Genomic DNA, 25,215 nt, shown 5'->3' with positions numbered 1-25,215 from the left:
GCAGGGCCCACGCAACCGGCATCTGTCCTCCTGCCCCCCCCCCCCCACGTCCCTGGTCGGATGAAACAGGACCGCCCCTGAGGCAGAGGAGCGCAGCCCGGCCCTCTGGGGGCCACGGGGCAGCGGACCCCCAGTGTCCGAGTCGGACCCGTGAGAGGGAGGGTGGGCTGCAGAGGCGAGGAGCAGAGCGCGGCCGCCCCACACGAGCCCGGGATGGGAAATGGGCTGACCCTGGTAGTTTCCAGAACCGACTGACTTTTTATTTTGCAGGTAAGATACTCGCTCTGGCTTCCTGCCGCCCGTGGGTCTTTGCCCTGGACGGTCCCCCAAGATGTGTCTGCCCGCTTTTCTTCCAGTCGGCTGAATGCTGCATTCTCCACAGTGTTGCCTCAGGCAGCTCCACGGAGATGGCCCTGAGCTGGGCTGCGGGGCTGTGGGTTCAGGGCCCGTATCCCACCCGACGCCGGTCCGGCCAGCCCAGGCTGCGGCTCTCGGGTATTTGCCAGTGTTTCCACCTCGCGCCCCTCGGCCCGAGGCCATCTCCTGCGTCCAGCTGCTCTCGCGGCCGGTTAACGGCTACGCCGTCTGCAGACGCTTGCCATCGAGGGAGACCCCGTGACCCCAAGGGGAAATAGACACTGGTCACGGTTCAGGATGCTGCTGGGCGGGACAGCCAGTCCCCGCAGAGCCCGCAGGGGGAAGGAGCGGGTGCAAGGCCGGGAGCTGGCCCCCCTTCTCCCTAGAGAGCCCTCAAGTACCCAGACGCAAGAGGGTGCGACCGTGACCGCCGTCGGCAGAGAGCTGTTACCAGGCCTTGTCCAGAGGGTGGAAAGGAAAGTGTCCCCTATTGTCTCCCCAAAATGAAACACAAAACGGGGACAAAGAGAGCCTGCCTGGCTGGAAGGGCTCTCGGCCCCCGATTTCCACAGTGGCCCTGGGGACAGCAGACAACAGGCAGGGACAGCAGAAAACGTGGGACGACAGCCCGCTTTGTGCACCACCGGCTGGCCGCGAGAGAGGCTGAGGCTTTCTGCAGCCGTGTCCATCCAATTTCAGGAGAACCGGAACCGTGGGAGGGTTCAGCGGGCCCATTGTGCCCCTGCCCTGCCCCCCCACACCCCCCCCCAGGACTCCTGGGGCCCGGCATCCCCGCGGGCAGTCAGCACAGCTTTTTGGGAAAAGGTCCTGCTGAGCACTGGGCCCTGGAACTGGGACGGGTCAGAGCTGGGGCCTAAGGCAGCTCGGAGACCGTGGCCCCACAGTGAGCTCCCCGGGGCTGGATGTGGGGCCCTCGGCTTGCCCCTTGTCACTCGTTCCATCCCACCCTCCTGACTTCCACCCCCTGACCCCACCGCGGCCTCCCTCCCCAACAGGGACACCCGTCTGCCGTCCTGTCAGCGCCAGGATGGAGAAGGTTCTCCCTGCTTCCCGTGGGTGATCGTGTGGAGGGTTTGTTGGGGTTTTCCGGGTTTTGGTCTTAAGACTTTACTATAGTTTGCAGGGGAAAATTTCCAGAAGGGCAAGGAAGGCAGCACTCTGCTTGGAGCCAAAGAAAACACACTCAGAACAAGACACAGCGTTTCTTGCCCGTAGGAGGAGTGGGCAGGCGGCCCTCCGGCCTGGGGGGCTGCCTGGGCGAGGGACAGGTTGGACAGCCGCCTGGCACCTACCCCCCGCCGCCCGTCCCTCTGCCTCCGAGCGCTCGGCACGTGGGGCGGTCCCGGGGCCCCCGAGAAAGCAGGGTCCCGAGACACGGTGGCGGCACCACGTGAGCCCCACGCCTCCAACACCCCCCAGAGAAGCACACGCAGGGCGGCCGGCCTGGCTGGAGCCGGACGAGAGCCCGGGCCCGGGGAGAGGAGCCCACGGAGGGAGCCCAGCCCGGGCCGGGGAGAGGAGCCCACGGAGGGAGCCCAGCCCGGGCCGGGGAGAGGAGCCCCGGGGAGAGGGAGGCGGAGCTCGGGCAGCTAACGCTGACCACTGACCTGCGGAGGAGGAGGACGCCAGCCCGACGGCAGTCACGGGAGCTTGGGGTAGCAGCCTGCCTTCGGGGACTTTTAAGTCAGCCACCGCGGACAGGAGATCACCTCCGGCCTGGCCAAGCGCGGGGCTCCGTTCCTCCAGGAGGTGACGTCTGTCCAGAGCCGGGCGCCGGGGGCAGGGGGGCAGGGCTGCGAAGGCAGACCGCGGCCCAGCGGGGAGGACAGGACAGGGCGCGTGGGGGAAAGGCTGCGGCAGTCAGCGGGGCCAAGTGACGCACGGGGTACACGTCCGTCGCTGGGGAAAGAAAAGTGGTCCGTGAGCACCGGGCTGGAGGTGTGGACGCGGGCAGATGCGCCCGCTCGGGGCCAGCGTGGGTCCGGTGGACGCCTGTGCGCCGAGAACTGCGCGGGCGGCGTGGGCGCCTTCCCGTCTTTCACGTTCTCGGCGTGCTCGTAGCGGCAAGAAGGCCGCCAGTGTTCTGCCAGGGCCCGCGAGGCACCGCGGGGGCCGGTGGTCGGTCGGCACGGGGAGGCGACAGGGCAGGGGTCCGGGAGCAGGTCCCGGCCCCGGGCCGGCTCTGACACTAATTCCCTGTCAGAGCAGGGGTTAGCGCTGCCCTTGCGCGACCCTCCTGTGAGAAACAGTGACAACTGTAAAATCACAGACCGCTGGGTCCGGGGACCACAGACAATGACGCGACCGTGCAACCATCCGGCGCGCTGAAAACCTAACACACCGTCTCCCAGAATATAGGCGGATGTCTCCCAAAAATGTTGAACTGGTTTTTTTTTTTTTTTTTTTTTTCTGTATCGTAAGAATACGTTCTCCTTAAAATTTTTTTTCTTCATTTTTTTTAAGTAATTTCCACGCCCAACGTGGGGCTCAAACTCACAACCCCGAGATCAAGAGTCATGCGCTCCACTGACTGAGCCGGCCTGGCGCCCTGAACAACATTTTTTTTTTAACTCCGAAATGGACAAAGGAGGAAGGAAGAGACACCAGGAGACGCGGCCCCACAGTGGACCGATGTCAGCATCCCGTGAGCGTCCTCAGGGAGTTTGTGTTTTTATGCGAATGGGATCATTTTTTTTTTCGTGCTGCTGAAGGTTTTTTTTGTTTTTGTTTTTGTTTTTTTTACTCTTTCTTTAGAAATGACCACAGGTTCACGGGCACTCGCAAAGGGCGGACAGGGAAGCCCCTACACCCGGCGCCCCCTCCGTCCACGCTGACGCCTAGTGCGGGGCCGGCACGGGGTGGCCGGAGCTCTGAGCCGCTGTGCCGCGTGTCCGTGTATGTGCCCGGCACCCCGTCAGGATACGGAGCGTTCCCGTCACCGCGGAGAGCCCCCCCAGCTGACCCGTTGCCACCCCTCACCGCCGGGCCCCACGGATGTGCCGTCCGTGTCCATGAGTCTGTCAGTCATCGTGAGAATGTTCTCTCCCCGCCTTTGGAGATGCGCTTCTCCCGTGGAGCACAAGCCCCGAGGGCCCACCCGGCTCTTGCCCCTCCGCAGTGTGGCCTTTGTCTCGCCAGGCGGTTTTCCGCGGCGTGCGGGTGCCGGCTGGCTTACTGAGGGGCCCCTGGGTCGGTGCCCGTCGGGGGCCGTCATGTTCGTGCGCGGGCTCTGAGCGGATACGAAAGTCTCACTTCTCTGGGGTGAGTGCCAGGGACGAATCGGGCAGTTGCCGGGTCACGGCCTGTTTCCCACGCCGTCTGATGGGCCGTTTCTTCCCTTCGTCCCCAGATACGGACGTGCGTTCTCGTTTAGAGCGGCCCCTCGGGATCCCTCCATGTGAAAGTGCCATCCCGAAGGTGAGCGCGGGCTGTTCTGGCTGCCAGCGGGGACACGGGCGCTGGACGCACATCCTCGAAGGGGGTGACTCCCGGATGACGTGTTCCCAGAAGTGGAGTCGCTGGGCCTCGGGGAACACGCACACATTGACACGCATGCCACGAGCCCTCCAGTGCATTTAAACTTTCTTTTCTGTTGCGTGTTTTTTTTTGTTGTTTTTTGGTTTTTTTGCAAACTGAGATATAATGGACACACGACACCGTACTAGTCTCAGGCACACAACACAATGACTTGGTGTTCGTGTACGTGGCCAACCGATGTCAGCGGGCCTGGTCAGCACCTGTCACCACGCACAGGTGCACGCCGTCTTCTCCGGGCCGTGCTCTCTTAGCAGCTTTCGAATTCACAATACAGTCTCATTACCTATCCCGCACGTGACAGGTGACCTCCTCACTTTGTAACTGCAAGTCTGCACCTGTCGAGCCCCGTCACCCGTTTCCCGCGCCCCCACCTCTGGCATCCGCCAGTCTGTTCTCTGTGCCCCCTGAGCTCGGGTTCTGTTTCAGATTCCACGCAGGAGTGAGATCACACAGGGTTTGTCTTCCTCCGCCCGGCTTCCTTGACGCGGCATAATTTCAACTTTTTACAATAGATTATACGGACCGTTAGTAAAAAGTTACGCTTTATATCGGCGTGGGGCTCACCCATATAAGTGTGAAGGATGAATACACGCTGAGACGGGCTTAAAGCTTCATCAGCCACACGGCCACCCCTTCCCGGAAAAACAAAACGGAACACAAACGCCATCTCCCTTCGGGTGAGCTCTTCAGTCGCCAGTGCCGAAGGCCCCTTCCCGCTCATCCCACTGCTGCTAAGAGCTGCATTTTCACACTCTGCTCTTTTTTTTTTTTTTGCTTGGTCCTTGATGATTTACAAGAGGTGTTCTCAACTCAGGATATTCACCGTGCACCTGTATGTGTAATTGGTTTTAAACATGTCGATCGATGGTCAGATCGCGGACGGTTTCTGCCTATGGTTTCTGGCTTCTAGAGCGCGGTTACAAACGATTCTCTCACCCCAGGATTAAAAAAATATCCCTATGTGGAATTTCTTCTAGGACGTTATGGTTCAAGAATGACCCTGGCCCGTGTTTTCTAAGTGAGCTTTTTATTTCCAAATGATTTGCTCCCCCCGCCCCACGTCCACACCTGACCTTCCCTCCAGGAAGTGGCCCCGGCACACCGCTAGGTCTGGGGCCATGGGCTCAGGTTCAGAAAGGCCGCGTCTCTGCCGTTTCTCTGCTCAGCCCCAGCGACTCCCGCTCCGTAGCAACCCTTGCATCCGAGTAAGCCACAGAGGTCTGTTCCCTCTCCATGGGGGAGGCGAGGAAGTTCGTGGTGGTCGTTCTCTACTTTCCTCCTCGCCCCCACACACCTGATGGCACCTGAAAAGACCCGGATCCCAAACGTGTTCCAGGACAATGGCAGTGCGCTTGGTTTCTACCCTTCGTGCAGCCAGGGACCCTCCCGGCTGGTCCTGCCAGGCTCCTTCGGGGTCCTCGGACTCGGCCTGCCTGTGTCATACAGAAATCCCAGCCTTAGGAAGTGGATTTCACCCATTTCTCCGGTAACGTCTTCTGTCTGCTCCCGGATCCCGTCCAGGATTTCACGTTGTATTCTGTCATCCTGCCTGCCCAGGCTCCTCTGGCCAGAACTTCTTGTCATCTAAGAATCTGCTTGGGGACGCCTGGATGGCTCGGTCGGTTAAGCGACCAACTCTTGATATCGGCTCTGGTCGTGATCTCTCAGTATCGAGTTTGAGCCCCACTTTGGGCCTGCTTGGGATTCTCTCTCTTGGCCCCTCCCCCTCTCATGCTGTCACTCGCTGTCTCTAAATAAATAAACATTTAAATAAAAAAGAATTTGCTTGACTTTTTTCTCCCACTGGCATTTACATGAATTACTTCTAATCTCTAGAAGGTGGGTTTTCTCATCCCTCAGTGTTGTGGGTTCAGTTGTATCCCCCAGAGACAAAGGTCCCCACATGTCCCAACCCTCGGAACCTGTGAATGGGGCCTTATTTGCAAATAGGGTCTTTGCAGATGTAATTTGTTAAGATGGGGTCACACTGGAGCAGGGTGGGCCTGAATCTGATGATCGTGTCCTCATAAGAGGAGGGGAACTGGACACAGACGCACAGAGAAGCCACGTGTCAGCGGAGACGAGGATTGGAGTGATGTGTCCACAAGCCAAGGGGCGCCTGGGATGGCCAGGAAACCACCAGACGCTGGGAGAGGATCGTCCCCTGGAGGCTTCAGAGGGAGGGCGAGCCTGTGACACCCTGATTTTGAACTTTTGGCCTCCAGAACTGGGTGGGAACAAATTTCTGTTGTTTGAAGCCACTCTGTGCGGTCATTTGCCGTGGCAGCCGCGGGAAACTCACTCGGACCTGGTGCAGAGCACCAGCAGGGCCACAGGCTTGGGGACACAGGTCAGCCACATCGTACAGGAGGCACCCTCCCAAACGTTGCTTCGGAGCTGGCCCCGACAGGGAGCTCCCACGCGGGCATCTCTCCAAACGGGCTGTCCCGCAGAGGGTCATACCCGCTGGGGGCCGGTGCCCACGCCCGCATTTACGGCAAAAATAGTAGATACAGGCCCAGCAAGCAAACGTAGGATCTCTTCTGTAATAACACCACGGCAGCAAGGCTGGCACGGGAGCCGGTGCCCAGTGGAGAAACTTGACCTTGTGTGCAGCTGGGGACAACATGCAGTGGGGAGGACTGTGCAAAACAGCCGGCAGCTGCTCAAAAGTTACCCACGGAATCACCGCGCGACCGGCGACTCAGATCCTGGGCGTGCACCCGGGGAATGGAAAGCAGGGGCTGAGACAGACACCTGCACCCCCGCGTTCACGGCAGCATGATTCACAACGGCCGAAAGGTGGAAACACCCCAGGGTCCCTCCGTGGATGAAGGACAAACACAATGTGTCCATCCCCACGCTGGAATGTGACCCAGCCCCAGGGAGGAAGGACGTCCTGCCACCTGCCACCGCGTGGAGGGACCCGGAGGCCACTGTGCGCGGTGACAGGAGCCAGACACAGAAGGACACGCCCCGCACGACCCCACTCACAGGGGGTCCCCAGAGGAGTCCCGTCCACAGAGCCAGAGAATAGACGGTGGGAGCCAGGGGTGGGGCAGGGGCGGGGAGTCCCTGCTTCATGGGGACAGGGTCTCGGTCTGGGGAGATGGAAAGTTCTGGAGACGGGTGCTGGGGGCGGCGGCACAACGGCGTGAGCGTGCTTCATGCTGCTGAGCTGTGAGTAACGGTTATGATGTCAAATAGAAAAAATGGCAAAAGGGAGCAGTTGGTGCTCAACCCAGGGTCCCAGGGTTGGGCTGGCTGCTCCCCGGGGCTGAGGCCTCCTGGTGTCGCCGTCCATGCAGGTGGCCAACTCGGACACCAGTTAAACACACATCTATCTTGTTCTCTTCTCTCGTCCTATAGGCCACGTGCAGAATCCCAGGAGCTGTGGAGACAGCAGCAAGGCAAACCCTGGGTGACATGATGCTCTGTGCTGTCCCGACACCAAGGCCGCATGACAGCGGCGACACCGGGCCTCTGGAACTTTCGGGGAACGACCCGAGTCTGCCCGCAAGCTGCAGAGAGGCCACAGAACATTTGGAAACATACCTGGCTCCCTAGGGATCCGGGCCCGCATGCCTGGCCTCTTCCTGCTCTGCCTGGGGACCCTCCCTGCCCCAAAAAAGATTCGTCCATGTTATAAACCCTGGAAACTGATTTTGAGCTTACTTCTTTTTTTAAAAAAATTTTTTTAATGTTTATTTATTTTTGAGAGAGAGAACATAAGCAGGGAGGGAGACACAGAATCTGAGGCAGACTCCAGGCTCCGGGCTGTCAGCGCAGAGCCCGACGTGGGGCTCGAACTCACGAACCAGGAGACCATGACCTGAGCCCAAGTCAGACTTGAGCTTACTTATAAAAAAGGTTTTTTGCAGATGTCATTAAGGATCTCAAGAAGAGATCATCCTGATCAGGGTAGGTCCCAAACCCAGTGACAAGTGTTTTTCTAAGAGGCAGGAGAAGGGCACTTGACGACGGAGGCAGAGATTGGAGGGACAGGCCTCCAGCCAAGGAACAATGGGACCCCAGGAGCTGGAAGAGGCAGGAAAAGCCTTCCCCTGGAGCCTCGGAGGAGGCGTGGCCCACCGACGTGATTCCCGGGAACCAGGCACAAGGCCCAGCACACGGGAGGAGCTCGTGAAGCCTCTGAAAACCCACTGCGGGTCTGCCTTACTCTGCTTGCTGACCCACCGGCCACGGCCACGGCCACGGCCAGCCTGACTGGAAGGCCCCCAGGGCAGCCTGGGGCGATGGGTGACCCAGACACCTGTGGCCACAAACACCATCTGGGGCCCTCCGCCTTCCCTGGGGCTCCCAGTTCACCCAGATGGCGAGTCCCTGGGAACCCTGTCCCAACACAAGTTTTCAAAAAAATTACCTTTTTATAACCACACACGGGCACGTCCCTCGGCCGCGAGCAGGAGTGAGGCGTCCAACACCCGCCGCCCCGCGGACGGACCCCGAACACACGACACTCAGGGAGGGAACGCGTGTGTGAAACGTCCAGAACAGGCCCATCCACGGACGGGAAGGGGCTCGTGGGGGCCAGAGACTGGAGAAGGTGGGGGGTGGGGAGTGACTGGTGATGGGGATGGAGTTTCCTTTGGGGGTGATGGAATGTTCCAGAATTGGATAGAGGTGATGGTTGCACAGCTCTGTGAATGTACTAATTGCCACTGAATTGTACATATAAAAATGGTTGGTTGTATGTTGTGTGAATTTCATCTCCATGAAAAAGCTGCCTAATTCCGCTGTTTACGCTGAAAGGGACAGGGAGGTCACTGTTCAACAACAATGGTAACAGACACTGTAGCCTAAGGTAAGTGGCCCGCCCGAGTCCAGATTGCCCTCCAGGGAGAGAGATGTAGACAATGCCGTGTATCACAGCAGAACTTCAGCAGAGGCCCCCAGTCGCCAGGGCTGATGCCCGCTCGTACCCAACCCCCAGCTGGCTGAGAAGGCCCTCAAATCCCGCACCCTGAACAGTGGCCACTGTCCGGGGTCTCTGGCCTGTGCCATCCCTCCTGGGGCCTCCTCCTTTGGGACCGCCGCCCTCCGGTCTGCGAATGTGAGCCTCCGGTCTGGTTCAGACCCAGAGGGGCTGCTGGGTCCCTGTCCTGGGCTCTAAGAAGGGGGACAGGGAACCCCGGCCTCCTTCGCGCGGCGGCTTGTCCTCATGGGGCGAGATACGGGGACTCTGGCCGAGCCCCCAGCCCCTCCCTGCCCCGCCTGCTCCCCCGGGGAGGGCCCCCGGGACTCTGCCCGTTCATCCCAACCCCAGACGGGCCCCGGGGGTCCCGCCCGGGTGTGGACACTGGCCCCCTTCCACAGCCGAGAACACCGAGGTGCACAGCGGCCTCAGCTGGGCCCCGGACAGGGCAGGGCCGAGATCTGCCCCAGCCCCCAGGCCTCCTGAGCCTGCGGCCAGGCCCCTCGCACACGGGACGCACGGGAAGCACGGGACAGCCCAGCCCGAGGGGGGACCCGGCTGTTCTTTTTAAGCCTCCATCTTTAAGCCCGCCGTTGCCTTGGCAACGGTCTGCGGCTGACCTTTTTGCAGAAAAAAAGGATGACCTTCCCAGTGCAGTCCCTCCTCCCGTCGCTGTTCACGCCCCCCCTGCGCCACCCCACCCCCCCACCCCCCCCACCCCTGCCTAGCCGTTTAAGGCATCTGTCTAAACAATGCATTCTGGATTTCTCCGCTGGCCTAGCACAGCTGAAGAATTTCAATCCAGACAGCTCCAGCTTTCCCAAACTTGCGGAAGGGAGAGCGTCCTGGGAGCGGAGGGGGGCAGGGGGCGGGGGCGGGGGTCTGGGAATGCACGCACCCCTCTGACGCCAGCCCTGGGGCTCCTCGGCCTCGGTCTCCCCATCTGTCAGGTGGAACAAGGATCCAGGGGCCGGGGGGCCAGTCAGCATGAGCCAGCCAGGCTGCGGCCAGTGACGGCGGGCTCCTGAGCCCAGCGCCACTGCCGCTGTGGGGACCCCTGTCCCGCTGCGGGGACCGCGCTGCACTCTCCTGCCCAGGGGTGGGAAGGAGTGACTGGGGGCTGCCCCGCACAGCTGGACGCTTGTCCAGCTGAGTCATCGCTGGCCCCGGGTGCCAGGAGGGAAAGGGGTGCTTGGCTCAGAGCCATCCGTCACCACCAAGAAGTGGACGGGGGGCACCTGGGCCCTCACCACGCGGCAGTCTGCCCGCCAAGGCCGTGCCGTCCCATCTCTCAGCCGGGTGGACACACAAAAGGAGGGAGGGCAGGAGAGAAATTTCTTCCCAAACGTCCCTCGGCTGGATTTCTAGCCTGAGCCCCTTCCCTGCCTCTGGGCAGCCCTCCCTGCGTGGCCCTTCTGATGGGCACGCCGCCCGATCACGTCCCTCCACTGCTGTCACCCTTGCTGTGGCTCCCCGGTGCCCGTGGGAGGAAAACCAAAGTCCTCCTCTGCCTCCCCCTGCTCCAGCAACACCGACTCTCTAGTGGCCCTGCAAACACACCAAGCCTCAGGGCCTTTGTGCTTGCTGTTTCTTTAGCCTGGATGCTCGTCTTCGCCAGAAATACAGCCTCTTGGAGTCTCAGCTCAAATGACGCCTCCTCCGAGAATCCCTCCCGTCCCTTCCCTTAGAACTTGTCAAGTCAGAGAGAGAGGAGGACAGAGAGACAGACAGCTCCCTCGAGCTCATTTCCTACACGCTTCTTGAGGGCGGGCACTGGCTTTCTCTTCATTTCACATCACCTTCAGACACAACACGGTTTATTTGGTGCCACACGCTGCCCGGGCACTTCACAGATGTGAATTCATCGGACCCATGACCACCAGCTGCCCTGACATCCAGAGGTGGAAACTGAGGCCCAGGGAGCAGATCGGTTTTGCCGCCGCTGCCCGGCACCGGCTCTGGCACACGCCCCTGTGAGCGTACACGCCGTGGGGTACGGTCCCCGTCACCGGGCCGGGGCCTGTCCTCACAACCTTGTGTTAACGCAACCACATGCACGAGGACTGTCTCCAAATGATGACCCACTCGAGGCGTTAGGACTTGGACACACCTTTCTAGGGGACACAGTTCCACCGTGACGGCATGTCTGGGCCCTCCCCTCTCTGTCCCCTACAGTGAGACCTTGGGCTCCTCATCTGAACCTGCAGGGTCCCCAGAGGTGCTGTCATATTCTGAGGGCAGTGCCTGAGGCTCCCGGGTCTGGGCTCCCAGCCTTTGAAATACCGGGACCTGGCGTTCAAAGGGCCCCTCTCTGAGCTCCAGGATGAGGCCAGGTGGCCCTTCCTGGGGTCCTGGGGCACTCGGGAGGGGCGGTCCCATGGGTGCCTGAACCCTGACCCCCAGCCTCTGTGGCCATACCTCATACACAGCAGGCCTCCCGACGGGGATGCCCCAGAGCTTTGGGATGCTGGGAGCAGCCGTCAGCCCCTGGGCCCCAGGACCCTGACGTGGCAGCTTATGCCCACCCTGGAAGCCAGAACCAGGGGAGCTGGGCAGCCTCCTGAGTCCGCAGGGCAGATCAGGGTGAGCACAGGCATCGAGGTTCAAAGAGGTGGGCTCAGGGAGGCCAGGAAAGCCAGGACTGAGGCTGCTGGCCCCGAGACCCCACACACAGCCTGTCACCTGTCCCTCCACCTTTCTGTCCCTCTCTGTGTCTCCCACCGCCATGTAACCCGTGGCCTTCCTGTGTCCCCTCCGGCCTCCCAGTGAAGTCTCTGCTCCGCTCAGAGACCTCCTTCGGGAAGAGAAGGAGACGGACCCGTGTCGGCGGGACCTAGGCATCCCCCTGCCCACCAAGGAACTGAAGGGACATGGTCGCTGAGGATCCAGGGAGAGTCAGGCGCCCCCAGACGCCCCCACGCCGAGCAGGGCAGCTCGCAGGGCGGGGTCTTGCCCCTGCTACCTGCCTCTGGCCCCAAAGCTGGTGGACAAGGGGGCTTTGGTACCACCTGCCAGGCTGCAGCCAGGAACCCCACCTGCCACCTGCCATCTGCCCTGGCTCCCCCCCCACCCCGCCCCCAGCTCAAGTCTCTGGGGACCACAGGACTGTTGCCTCCTGCTGCTCTGGTTGGGAGACGGGGGGCCGTGGACGCGGCCCTCTTCACACACCTGGCTCCCCGCCACCATGGGAGGAGTACGGACTCGGGCGCCTTTACGGGGACAGGCGGGTGCGGGCTCAGGCGCTGCCCTGCGCCGGGAAGGCGCACCGAGCACGGTTAGGCGGCTGTGGCCGACAGTGACGCTGGGGTCTTGAGGACGGGTGGCAGCTGGAGTACCCTGCCGAGGAGACCCGCAGCCCACACTTGCCAGCCCGCGGGGCTTCTCCCCGCTGCCCCCACACGCCCAAGCCCCGCAGGGACTGGCGCTTCGCTCTCGGCCCGGGGGCTCCCGACCTCGCGTGAGGGCTTAAAGCCCAAGACATGGACCGGTTCCAGTGTTTTCAGGAATCGCGTCCCCTTAATAAACACCTAGAGGGGACACAAGCCAACTGCCCACCGACGGGCGAACCAGCACGCACAGTGTGTCCCCCGCGGGCGCTCACGCGCACAGATGAACGTGCCCACCGCGCACGACACGTCCCTCGGCCGCGAGCAGGAGCGAGGCGCGCGCCCCCGCCGCCCCGCGGACGGACCCCGAACACACGACGCTCAGGGAGGGAACCCGACACGAGAGGCCACACGGGGCGGGGGGGGGAGTCCACCTGCGTGAAACGCCCAGAACAGGCTCATCCAGGGACGGGAAGGGGGCTCGTGGGGGCCCGGGGCCGGGGGAGGGGGTGCTGGGGAGGTGACGGCTGATGGGGACGGGCTGCTTTAGGGGAGGATGCAGGTGTTCTAGAATCAGCGTGTTGATGGACGAACAGCTCTGTAAATGTACTAGAACAAATGAAGTGTGCACTTGAACGAACTGGGAGGCAGTATCTCCGTAAAGCGGTTTAAGAACGTGACGCTCCTTCCCGCCCTGCGCCCCCTTTCCTCCCTGACCTCAGAAGTCCCCCCACAGGCGAGGCATGACTTCGCCACCGTCACCTGGGCCCACGTGCAAGGAAGGCTTGGCCGGAAGCCTTGAAGGTCGCGAGGGTCCGGTCCCCAGAGCTGTGCAAGCAGTGTTCAGCACGATGCCCTCCCGCCGGCACCCTGCACCCTCCCGCCAGGTGCCATGGCCACGGGCGCTCGGCCGAGGAGGCACCTCGGGGCTGGAGCCTTGGGGGCTGCCGGGGCCTCTGCCGCGGCTGGAGCCTGGCATATACACACGTGTTCACATGCACGTATACAACCGGGGATTCTCCCCCTTTTCCCTAAGTAAAGGGGCCTGTCACGGTCGCGGGGCATCGGTGACACCGTGGATTTCATGGTGCTTTCATCACCACCCGCCTGGCTCACAAAGGCGCCTCTAAGCCCCTCTGGTCGTATTCTCTATGTGGGAGCCTCCCCGCGTCCTCGTCACTTCAAACGTCCCGATCCTATTATGGTGGGGGGTGGGGAAACAGCCGAGTGGAAGAGGTGGCCTTTGTCCCCTGGCCCAGGCAGGGCAGGGGCCCCCGGGCCCTCATGAGTCTCGTGACGTCCCTGCAGGTCTCAGAGGGTCTCTGACCGCGTCCCACCGCACCTCACCGCCAGCCCAGAAGCAGCGGGGGGGGGGGACCCCCGAGCCGCCCACAGGGCCACTTCCCCTCCAGGCGGGAAGAAATGCCGAGCAGGCCCTGGGGTGTGGGCACCAAGGGGTCCCGCTGACGTCGCTTCACGCAGCTGAGAATATGACTCACGGGGGCCCCGACTTAATCTTGTCCCCCAAGCCTAAGTTCCCTTCCCCAGGAAACGGGGACAATGCCCTCATCCCCCAGCCCTCTCCAGCCGCTACCCCTAGTGGAAGGAAGCTTCTGGGACCCTCCTGAGAATCTTCTGGCCTGGCCGTGTGGCCAGCAGGGATGTCTGTTCATGCCCCGGAATTCAGATTGACGTGGAGGGTGTCAGGGAGCCACAGGGGGCTTTAGGCACGGGATGGTCACCATCTGATTTTCAGTTTGTTTTTTTAAGTTCATTCACTTTTGAGAGAGAGAGAGAGAGAGAGAGAGAGAGAGAGAGAGTGCCAGCTGGGGAGGGTCAGAGAGAGAATCCCAAACAGGCTCCGCACTGTCAGCACAGAGCCCGACACGGGGCTCGATCCCGCAAACCACGAGATCATGACCTGAGCCGAGATCAAGAGTTGGACGCTTAACTGACTGAGCCAGCCAGGCACCCCTGATTCTCAGTTCTGAAAAGTCCCTAGAGGCCCCAAGAAGGAGGGAGTTTGGGGCAGTTACTGGGGTGAGGGCAGTGGGCACATGTCAGTGCTGCCCAGGCTGGGGCAGATGGGGCGGAGGTGGGTCCCTGCTGGACCCCAGCCCAGGGCACTGGCCCGGGGAGAGGAAGGGTCAGATTCAGCTGCCTGTGTATGGCGTCCAGCCTTGTGTCTCACCAGGACCCTGACCGATGTGGAGAAAAGGACAAGACAAAAAGAATGGGAACATCCACGTACACGCACGTCCCTCGGCCGCCAGCAGGAGCGAGGCGCCCTCCCCCGCCGCCCCGCGGACGGACCCTGAACACACGACGCTCAGGGAGGGGCCCGGACACGAGAGGCCACACGGGATGTGAGGCCACGCGAGTGGAACGTCCACAACAGGCTCATCCACGGACGGGAAGGGGGCTCGTGGGGGCCGGGGGCTGGGGGAGGGGGTGGAGAAATGATAGCTAATGGGGACAGGCCTGCTCTTTTGGTTGCTAGAACATTCTGGAATTACATAGAGGGGATGGTTACACAACACTGTGAATGTGCTAAAAACAGCTGAACCATACACTTTAAACAGGTGAACTGCACGATACACGAATTATACCTCAATTTAAAAGGCAGGAATAGGGGCGCCTGGGTGGCTCAGTCGGTTAAGCGGCCGACGTCGGCTCAGGTCATGATCTCGCGGTCCGTGGGTTCGAGCCCCGCGTCGGGCTCTGTGCTGACCGCTCAGAGCCTGGAGCCTGTTTCAGATTCTGTGTCTCCCTCTCTCTCTCTGACCCTCCCCCGTTCATGCTCTGTCTCTCTCTGTCTCAAAAATAAATAAATAATAATAATAATAAAAGGCAGGAATCACTGGCTTTTCTGGACAAGAAATGATTTGCTCCTTCTGTTTGTGTGAGCTGCACGTTTCTTCAACATATTTGCGTCTTGTACTTGATGTAACTTTCTGGAAGCAAGGGACTGTGCCTCATTCACCTATGGAAGCACCTTGGGGTGCTTGGTTATATGGTAATAAATATCGTTGCACTGAAAATGAAAGTGGGTGTCAGCAGGTAGGCGAGGGCGCACCAGGCCACAGATGGGTGGCTGGTGGGGAGGGGGGGGCTGCTCTTTGCCTGGCTGGTCTAGGTGGACACGCAGGGAAGGGTGCGGCCTGTGCAAAGGCCCTGAGGCAGGGGCAAGACTGGTGGGAGCATCTGAGGGAACAAAGGGGAGGGGTGGGGCCAGGTGCGCAGGGTCTGACCCTTGGCGCCTTAAACTCGTGTGGGAAGGGTGGCCAGGGACGCTGTTCAGGGGCAGAGCGGGCCAGCGCCTTAGGCCGTCCCCTGCCTTCTGGAGCCTCAGGTTGGATCCAATCCTGGACTGAAACCTAAGCCTGTTCGGTCCCCACAACAGGCTGCATCCTGAGGGAAGACTGGATTAAGGGCTTCTCCTCAAAGGGAACATTACAATGGGGCCTAGAGCCATGTGTCCCCAGATGTGCTGTGAGTGACCGAACCTTCTGTGCCTCAACTTCCTCCTGTGGAAAATGGGTCCCCCAAGGGGGTTGGGGTTGGATCTGACCCCGAGGCTCTGGTGGGTTCGGCCTGAAGATTTGCCCGCACCTGAGCTCACTCAGGCCACCCACATGTCTGAGCTGTCCTGCTCTGTCCCTGCCTGGACCCCCACCCAGCCTCCCCCCCGGGTCCTCACTGGCCTCCATTCTGCTCCGACAGCCCGTCCCAAGGCAGCCTCAGGGAGCTGTGAAACGAAGGAACGTAGATCGCATCACTCTCCTGCTCTCGCCCACCATGGCTCCCCGGTACCCTCCACGTAAAACTCAAGCCCCGCCAGGGCCTACAAGGCTGGCCCTGCCCCACCCCTCCCACCAGGTCTCCAGGACCCACACATTCAAGACGCCACCTGGGGCCCTGGCGAGGCTGCCCCTCTGTGCAGAATGTCGCCTCCCTATCTCTCATTCTTTACGTTTCGGCTGAAGCTCGTCAGAGAAGCCCAGTTGTCCACCGTATCACCAGGTCCTTGCCTGTGGGTGGGAGGGCGTCCTGAGGAGTCCCACGCAGCCTCGGCAGTGCCTTCGCTCGAAAGGGCGCTCGCGGCCCCCACCCGCAAGCTGGGCATCCAGCCTTGGCTTCCCCGCCGTCAGGCAGCGGGCGGGTGCCGGGAATGGCCGATTCTGAACCCGCGCCCGGGCCGCTGCCCGGCCATCTGCACGTGGCAGCCGGGTCAGGGATGGGGGGGGTCAAGGTTGGGCCCCGTGGTGGGTCCTCTCCTTGCTCGGGACGCCGCCCCGCCCCGCCGTCCGCGTGCCTCCCTTGCGGACTGTCCAGCGGGCGCTGCACCCCTTTTCGGGCCGCTGTCCTCTGGACAGAGTGTGGAGGCTTCGTGGGAGCTCACCCAGAAGCGTCCGTGCGACCCGCCAGCTCCCGGCGTGGCCTCCGCGGCTCTGAAGCCAAGGCCGCCCACGCCCAGTCTCCACCGGCCTCCTCGCTCCACCTAGTGGTGGCCCGAACCGGGAGCCACAAGGGGCCCAAACAGGGCTCCCAGGGCGCGCGGCAGGGAAAAGGTCCCCCCTCTCCCACGGCTGCAGGGGGGTGGGGCCTGAGCAGGGCTGCGGGGCGCAGAGCCATGCCGGGGGGGGGGGGGGGGCGCCTCTACCCTTCCCCCAGCTCGCCTTAGAGAGAAGGGTGGCCCACAGTCTCCTTGTAAGACTGGGAAACTGAGGCACAGAAGGGCTAGGCGGGCCCGTCCCCAAGGTCACACAGAAGGGCAGGTGAGTCCCAATCAAGCTCCAAGAACTTGAGACCCCCATTCATGTCCTTCCTCCGGACCCCAGAGACGGGCGGGGAGTGAGGCAGTGACTCCGGGGAGGACACGAGGGGTGGGTGGGGGTGTTGGCGAAGGGTCCACACCACTGTCTGCTTCCGTCTGAGTTGGGACCAAACCCAGCTCTGCCACCCACCCAGTAGCCCTGGCCGGCAGCCTCGTCCCTGTGGCCTCCCGTTTCTTCCCTTACAAAGTGGGTGTGTAATGACAGGGGGGCTGTGAGGTTCCAGGGAGGTGAGGCAGGTGGAGCCCATAGGTCAAGGTTTGTATGCAGTAGGTGCTCAATAACTGTCGGCTGTTATCATTGGGTAATATCATCACCAAGCTCCACCCGCCCGCCCCTCTGCTCCTCTTTACTTACCTGCTTCCGGCACATGGGCCTCCTGTGCTCTCCCGGGGACTGTGTTCCTTGCTGCCTCAGGGCCTTTGCACAGGCAATTCCCCCGGCAGGAAAGCCCTACACACCACCTGACCCTGATTAATTCAAGTTTTTCCACGTTGGTTCCCACTGGGTTCCTGGCATTCAACCCGGGATCCGGTACACAGTTGGCGCTCCAGAAAGGCACAAGGTTGGCTGAGAGCAGAGCTGGCCCCAGACTGCCCTTCCCCACCCCCCCATCCCATCATTCTGGGGAAACTGAGGCCCGGAAAGGGGCAGCAACAGCAGAGCCCTCTTGTCACCAGACAGGTCCCGGGATCTAGCAGGGGAGGTCGGGGACGTCACCGCTTCCTCCTCCTCAACCCGAGCCCCCAAGGAGGGTTGGCTGCAGAGGCAGGGCCCAGGCCAAATTGAAATTGATTGTGGGGAACAGCTCGGCAGGGTGGAACAGACACGTGGCCGCCGGGGAGCACAGGGGCACCCGAGCGTGCGAACGCATTCCGGCCAGCAACGGAGCACGGTTTAATCTTCAGTGGAAGCTTCTAGCGGCGGCCCCCAAGGGGCGGGGAGGTGAGGGGCTACGTTGCCGCGGCAGAAGCAAGGACACCACCCTCCCTCCATTCATTCACCCGGGCCTCTCTTCCCGGAGAGCCCTGACTCTGCCGGTCTTAGCTCCTCCCCGGCCAGCCCTGCGGTGGCAGTGGAGGCAGAGAGGTGCCATCCAGCAGCCCCCTGAGGCGGATCTAGTAGTGCCTGCTGTGTGCCTGGCCCTGGGCTCAGCCTGGTTAATGTGGCTCCTTGTGTGATCTTCCTCACTCTCTCTGTCCACTGGGGAGGCCCAGAGAGGAGAGAGCTGGCCCAAGGAAGGGGAGCTGAGAGGTGAGCCCAGGTCACCAAGCTCGGTGGCCAGGCCTTGTGCAGGTGGGAAAACCCGTCTTGAAGACAGTGGGAGCCATGGAGGACTGTAGAGCAGGGGAGGGCGGAGGTGGGAAAGTTCCTCCCTGTACTTCAGGGGAGTGATTCCTGGAGCCCTCTTAGAGGGGTCACCTAGGCCACGTACCCCCATAGCCATCCCCTGCCCCAGAAGTTCCCACTGAGGCACAGAGCCAGGTAGAGGCCAGGTGCCCCCCATGGCGATAGGCTCCCTTCCAGGCAGGTCAGGCCGGACCTCCTGGAACGTCCCGTTTTGAGGCTCAGAGACGGCAGCTGTTGGCCCAGCGGTCACCCAGCCTGCCGGTGGCAGGGACCTGATTCCAGCCCGATTCCCCCCCGGGGCCTGGGGGCTTCTGAGAGCTCTGCCTGCCCTCAGTTTCTCCTGTGGGCTCCGCGGGGTGGTGACCAGACACGTGGCCAGCGGGGCAGCTACGTTCCCCTGAAGCCCCTGCGACCCTCACCCGGAAGCCCCCCTCGGCGCCTGGGGCGGGGGGTCAGGCCCGGCCCCGCTCTCAGGGCCCCTCCCAGTGAGGGCCTCAGCCCAGGATTAGGGGGCCGGGGTCGGGGGTCAACAGTATTTGCTGCGGCGCCTTTCAGGCGGCGAGCGGATCCGTTCTCCCTGCCGCCTCGCATTTCCCGGACAAAGGGTCGGTGGGGCGCCTGGGCGGAGGGGCGGCCGAGCACCCCTGGGAAAGGCCTCCGTGCCCCCCGCCGCCTCTGCCCACACAGCCCCCCTTCAGCCCCGAGCGGGCGCACCCATGCCACAGACGGGGAAACTGAGTCCGGAGAGGGCTGGAGCGCGGCCCCACGCGGGCCGCGGCTGCTTCGTGCCGGCCTTGGCCGCGGCTCGGTGGCCGGCGACGGGCGGCGCGGTTCAGCACCCGGGGCGCTGTCCGCGGCGGGGGGCGGGGCCGGGCGCAGACAAAGGCGCGCAGGCGGGGCCCGCGGGGGCGCGTTCCGCTCGTCAGCGTCGGTTCCACTTGAGTCCATCCTGGACAGGCTGGGTAATCCCTCCCCCGGCCACTGCTGGGCCGTGACGGCTTGAAGGGGCCCGGCGGGCCTGACTGACGGCCGGGAGGGGGGAGCGGGGCCCCCCAACATCCTCCCTCCAATCCCCTCCCCCCCCCCCCCCCCCCGTGCTGGGAACAGCTTCCAACCATCCGTGGTGGTGACAATGGGGAAACCGAGTCATGGGGAGGCGCGAACATCCGCTCACATCACACGGCGAGAGCTGGGCAGCCCAGCGAGGCCCGGAACCACCTGGGTCGGCCTTGCTGGGACCTCCCCACTCCCACTGGTCACACAATGTCACCTGGGCCTAGAGGGATCTGGGGGCCCGGGCCCAGGAATCGCTCACCTCCTGTTCACTCCCCAGCCCCCGAGCGGCAGGTTCACACGGGTGGCTGGACCAGAGACAGACCAGGGGCCCGGGGAGGGCCCGCCAGCTGCTGCCCCCAGCCCCATAGGAACCGCTGCGGCGCAGGGCCGGGCGGGCCTCCCCACACACCGGGGTGCCTGGAAGGGTTTCCGCAGGTGGAACTGGCATCCCAGGGGGAGGGAATCACTGGCAGGATAATTAGGGGGCGTGTGGACCTTGAGGGTTGGATGGGACTGGGGGAGCGGGAGGGGGGGGCGGCAAGCTGGGGAAACTGAGCCCCTGAGGGAAGTAGGGTTGATGTTCCCACAACAGATTCTGAGGGAGGCCAGGACCCCTTGGGCTAACCCCCCCCCCCAGGGCCCCCTATGACCCTCAGGAGGAGACACAAAATCCCTTTCTGCCAGCGCCTCCTCCCAGCCCAGCCTCTGCTCAGGCTGGGCCTCCACCTGGGGCTCCTGGGACTCGGGGTGGGAGGTATGGGCACAGCCACCGTGCCCAGGGATCCCGCGCCTCCCCTGGGGGCTCCTCCTGGGCTGGGGGCGGGGCTCGCTGGCAGCTTTGTGGGGGCAAACGCCCCCGTCTGTGGTTCCCGATCTTTCAGACCATCCAGGCCACCTTGCCACCTCGGTGTGCCTCAAAGGGGGCAGCGGCAGGTGGGGACCGAGGCCACCGCTGGACAGGGGTGCGCTCTGGGGCGCCCCGCGTGCACCCCGGCCGGGGTGCTGGGTGAGGCTCCTCCGCTCTGGGTCTCGGCCTGTCGGGACTTCAGTTTCCCCATCTATAAAATGGGTGCTGGCTTCTGCAGAGGAAGACCTCTCTCCCTCTGCCCCGACTCCCGGGGACCGCTCCCCACAACCCCCGAGAGACCCTGCTCCGTTAATCCACCAGCCGGCCCTCGCCTCGGTTTCCCCTCCCGGTGGCCTAATCCCTGGATTGTCAGAGGCTGGTTTTACATACATTTAGAGGCTTTTCATAATAGATTTACTGGGCCCCAGAACGGCCCTTGCTGCCTGGCGATTAGCTGCTCCTTAATTGAAAACTCCCTTCCCACTCCTCCGCCCCTACGGGCCAAGCTCCGGCAGAGGGAAGGGGCCAGGGAGGACCCCACAGCAGTGTGGGCCCCAACGGCGCCTCCCCTGCGTGCTTGAATGGGGTCTCCCTGGCGTCCAACATGATGGGGGGGTGTGGGGGGAGGGGGGGCGCAACCAGGGGCTCCCAAGGAGGGTCTGCGGCTGATCCCCGCCCCTGAGGGGCCGAGCCAGGACTCAAACCTGGTCTGTGCCCTGCCACAGCACTCGGTGGCGGGGCAGAGTGTCCCCTGTTCGGATGGGGGCACGTGACTTACCCAGGAGCCCCCAGCTGAGGAGCTGGCCTCGCCCCAACCTGGGCCTGTGGGACCCCTGGACTCCACATCACGTCCTGATCCCCTAAGCGTCTCCCCAAGTGCCCAGCAGGCTGCAGGGCTGTGGGAACGTCCACCAACAGGAGTGGGGACAGTCAGAGAATGAAAACAGAGCCAGTGATGTTTCCCCACCCCTCCACCACTGCCCCCCCGCCCCCCAGCCATCGCTGCCAGGTCCCCAACCGGGCGATTTAATTCTGCTTGTCACCAGGATGTGGGCCGGGTTTATTTATCTGGTGTATATATGTATTTTAATTTAAAGATCTGCCAGCCAGCATGGCTGACTCCTGCGGTGCCCCCGCTGCCCCCCTTATCAGAGAGAGGCTGTTCCCCGCCAACCCCCCCCCCCCATGCCAGGCATGCCCTAAGGAGTGAACAGTGGAGAATGAGGCCAGCACCTCCAGTCTCTCCCAGCTGGAGTGAAAGAGCACTCGATTCAGAGTCCATGCACAAAACACTGAGTCATTCAACAAACATTCGCTGAGGGCCCTGACTTTGTGCCAGGCGGTGGGGCCGCGCGGGGGGGGGGGGGGGACCAAAAGGGCCACTCTTATGGGGGCAACTAGTCAGGTCATCAAGAACCCCAGGCTCTGGGGTCCTCTGGCTGGCCCTGTCTGAAGAGCATGTGACTCTTGCTTCCCCGGTTGGGAGTTCGAGCCCCATGTTGGGTGTAGACATTACTCAAATAAATAAATTAAAAAAAAAAAAAAAAAAGGGAACCCCAGGCTCTGAGCTCCCACCTTGTGCCTCTACAGCACCGTTTTCCAGATGAGCAAACTGGGGGCTCGTCCACGGTAGGGGGGCCAGGGCTGTGCTGGAACCTGGAATTTGTCTCGGCCAGGGCAGCACCTAACCTCTCCGAGCCTCAGTTTCGTGGGTGTGAGGGATGATGCCAATGACGCCCCCCAGGGTGCGGGGCTCCGCAGCAGGCACCTCGTTAACACTCAGGCCGCACAGGGGAGCAGAGATATTGCAAACCATAATTCTGGTGCCCGGCAGGGGAGGGGCGGAGCGGGGCAGGCAACGGCGCAGAGAGGGGCCTGAACCCCCTTCTGCCAGAGGCCGGTGGGCCTTGCCAAGCAGGCCCCAAAGAGAGGCCTTTGGGGGGTGCCTGCCCCCCCCCCCCCGCGGCAGGGCAATCACAGGCTCTCATCTTTGCCGCCCCATGAGGACAGTCCAGCCGTCCCGCCCCCCGCCCCAGGCCTGCCGGCTCCTCAGAGCCCACACTGAATCCACATCATAAGGATTATTCCAGACTGCCCATGCTGCCCACCGGGCTGCTGGGGCGGGAGGCTGGACTGAGGACATCAGGCCCTCCCCCATCCCCCCCCCCCCAGCTAATGGGGCCAGCGGCAGCGGGGTGCCAGCTGTGGGGCCTGGGACTGGGCGCGACCCTCCTCTGGCCTCAGCCTTCCCATCTGTGAAATGGGTCTGAGACGTGTTTCCTCTGCGGAGCAGAAGGGTAAACCGGGGGAGGGAGGTCCCACTGGAGGAAGGCGGGGTTGGGGCGGGACCCAGTTTCCTCGAGGCTGGCCCGGACCGGCCTCCCCCGCCGCCTCCTCGCCTCCCCAGAGACAGGAGCGCACGCCCGCCGGCCCGCCGCAGTCTGTAAATGGGGAAACTGAGGTCCCGGGCGAGGAGCTGGGACCCGAATGCGGAGCGCAGGGAACAACAGAGGGCCCGGTGGGGAACCAGCGCGGGCAGAAGCACGGAGGCGGGAAGAGGGGGCTTGGGGGAGGCCCCGCGGGAGGGACCTGGGGGCGCGGGGCGGGGCGGGGGGTCCGGGCCCTGTGTTCCGGGCGTGGGGTGCGGGGCGCGGGCGGTTCCTGGCCTCCCCGCCTGTCTCAGGCTCAAGGCCTTTTCCGGAGGGGCGCCCCGGGCCCCCTGCCAGCCCCCCGCCTCCACCCGCGCCGCTGCTCCCGGCCGCAGGAGGCTTTTAAGCACTTAGAGCCTGCAAACCGGCGCGGGGGAGGCGGCCGGGGAGGAGTCTTGGCGGGGGAGGGGGTGGGGGCTCGGGGAAGGGCCAGCCGCAACCCACAGCCCCTCACCCCTCGCGGCCCCCCTGCGCCCCATCAGTGCGCCCCCTCGGGAGCTGGGGTTTGAGAGGCCACGGGGAGGAGGGTCCTGGGAAATAACTTTTCTGGATCTCCCCTGGAAGCGTCCCCCACCCTGGGAGCCGGGCCAGCGCCCCAGGCCCAGAGGGCAAGGCCGCACCGCCTGTGGGGTGGTCTGGACCAGAACCACAGCACGGGGTGGGGGGTGGGGGTGTCTGGACCGGAACCACAGCCGGGCTCCTGGGTCCCTAAACCCCAACCCGCACAGCACATCAGAGCTTCAGAGAGAGGGAGGCCCCAGGGGTCCCCAACACAGGGACCCAAGGAATGTTTCCTGGCTGCTGGGGGAGTGGGGGGACCTCTGATCTCATGCCCTGGGCTGCCCCAGGCCAAATCCTGATCCCACAGAGGCCCGGGGTCACCCTGGACTCGCTCCAAGGGCCAGTGGGGCCTGGGGGGGGGGGGCCTCTGTCCCATGTGCCCAGGAGAGCCGCCTCCCCCACCACTCGGTGCCCCCCGAAGACTGCGTTGTCCATGAGGCCCCCGGCCTCTCAGCCTGTTTCTCCATCAGCCGGGTGGGTCAGTACACAGCCCCCCCCCCCGAGTTTCTCCCAACCTCTGGCCGCAGCGGGAGGGGGCTCACCCCTAACAGCCCGGTCTCTGGCCCCTGAGCAACCCTGAGGTCCCAGTAAGTGTGGAGACGGCCAGCGGGGGGCACCGCGGGGGTCCTGCTCCAGCAGGTGAGGGTGGGGGTGCAGGTCCCGGTGCCCGGCAGCCCCCACCCTCCAGAGTGCATTCCTCTTGGCTTCCAGTCCTGCCCCACTGGCTCCCCCGCCCACCCCCTCCTCTGCAGCCCCCCCCCCCCCACAGCCTCCCCTGCGGTCCCCCCGCCCCCCACAGCCTCCACCGCAGCCTGGGCTGTGCATCAGTGTGGTCTCTGTGCCTTTGTCTGTGCTGGACCTGCCATCTGCCCTGTGCTTGGCGCTCAGGCCCCTCCCCCTCCGGCCCCTCCCCCTCCGGCCCACACCCCTGCCCCAGCCCGGTGACCTGGCCCGAGTTGCCCTAGTAGCGATGCCTGCGGCCCAGCAGCTGGGGTCGGGGACCTGGAGGGGACAGGAACCGCTCCCGGGGCAGTCTGCCCTGCTGGCCACACCTGCCTGGCTGTGTCCACTTAATTTCCGGCTTGCGTGTTATCGTGCAGTGACTGATGGCTCCTCGGGGGCTTCTGGGCTGTGAACTTGCTTTTTTCCTTGTCCATCAGTGGCCGCCTGGCCGCCTGCAGCCTGGATCAGGGGCGCCAACCATGGCCTGAAAGTCCCCCAGATATTGGGCCTGGAGGCCACGCAGACCCAGGAAGGGCCCAGCACTGACCGCTGCACACAGTAGGTGCACACTTACTGCTCGTTGGGGGCGCGACGCTGGTATTGGGAACACCATCCGTGTGTTACGTTCTGTCTGCTAATCACGCAGCTGCCTCATCCATCCATTCATTCATTCATCAACAAGAATTCACTGGGCGCCTACTGTGTACCTGGCATATTCTAGGCACTGAGGACGCAGTGACAACCAGGACAGACAAAATTCCACACCCTCAGGGAGCTGACAGTCTAGAGGAGGAGACAGACAAGATCTGGGGCCTTGAGGAGCAAGGGAGGGGGAGGGAGGGAAGCTAATTGGGAAGGTGCAGGCAGGGCAGTGGCCCTGGGGGGTGGGGGGGGCGCGCCCAGGGAGGCGGGGAGGAGCTGGGGTGAGGACCTTCCTTGAAGCGGGATACAGGAGCATGGGCTTCCAGCTGTGTCACGGGACCCCTAAAATCAGGGGTCCCCGTCAGCCCTGAGTGCGAGGGGCACTGGGGCCTTGCGGCTTTTTCCCCAGTGGAGATGGAGAGGGGCAACCAGGCCCCCATCCTGAGGCTGAGGCCTGACCCCCCCCCCCAAAGCAATACAACAGCAAATCTAACCGGGTGCTCGTGGCAAGGAGATACGCCTCCATCCCAGAGCAGCCGGAAGTGCTGGGGGACTTCAGGACGCCCCCTCCCCACCTCCCAGACCCCCTCCCCGT

General features: G+C 63.3%; 1 long non-coding RNA gene across 1 annotated transcript; it reads left to right on the top strand.

Moving 5' to 3' along the window:
* The first annotated feature begins 2,927 nt into the window (after positions 1-2,927).
* Positions 2,928-7,650, top strand: LOC107178988. Its single transcript, XR_001509516.2, has 4 exons — positions 2,928-3,022; positions 3,133-3,639; positions 3,728-3,795; positions 7,285-7,650. It is a non-coding gene; the product is annotated as an uncharacterized LOC107178988 (long non-coding RNA).
* The last annotated feature ends 17,565 nt before the right edge of the window (positions 7,651-25,215 follow it).

Source organism: Panthera tigris, chromosome A2 (assembly GCF_018350195.1).
Source record: "Panthera tigris isolate Pti1 chromosome A2, P.tigris_Pti1_mat1.1, whole genome shotgun sequence".
NCBI classification, from domain to species: Eukaryota; Metazoa; Chordata; class Mammalia; order Carnivora; family Felidae; genus Panthera; species Panthera tigris.
This window is presented reverse-complemented; position numbering and strand designations above follow the sequence as displayed.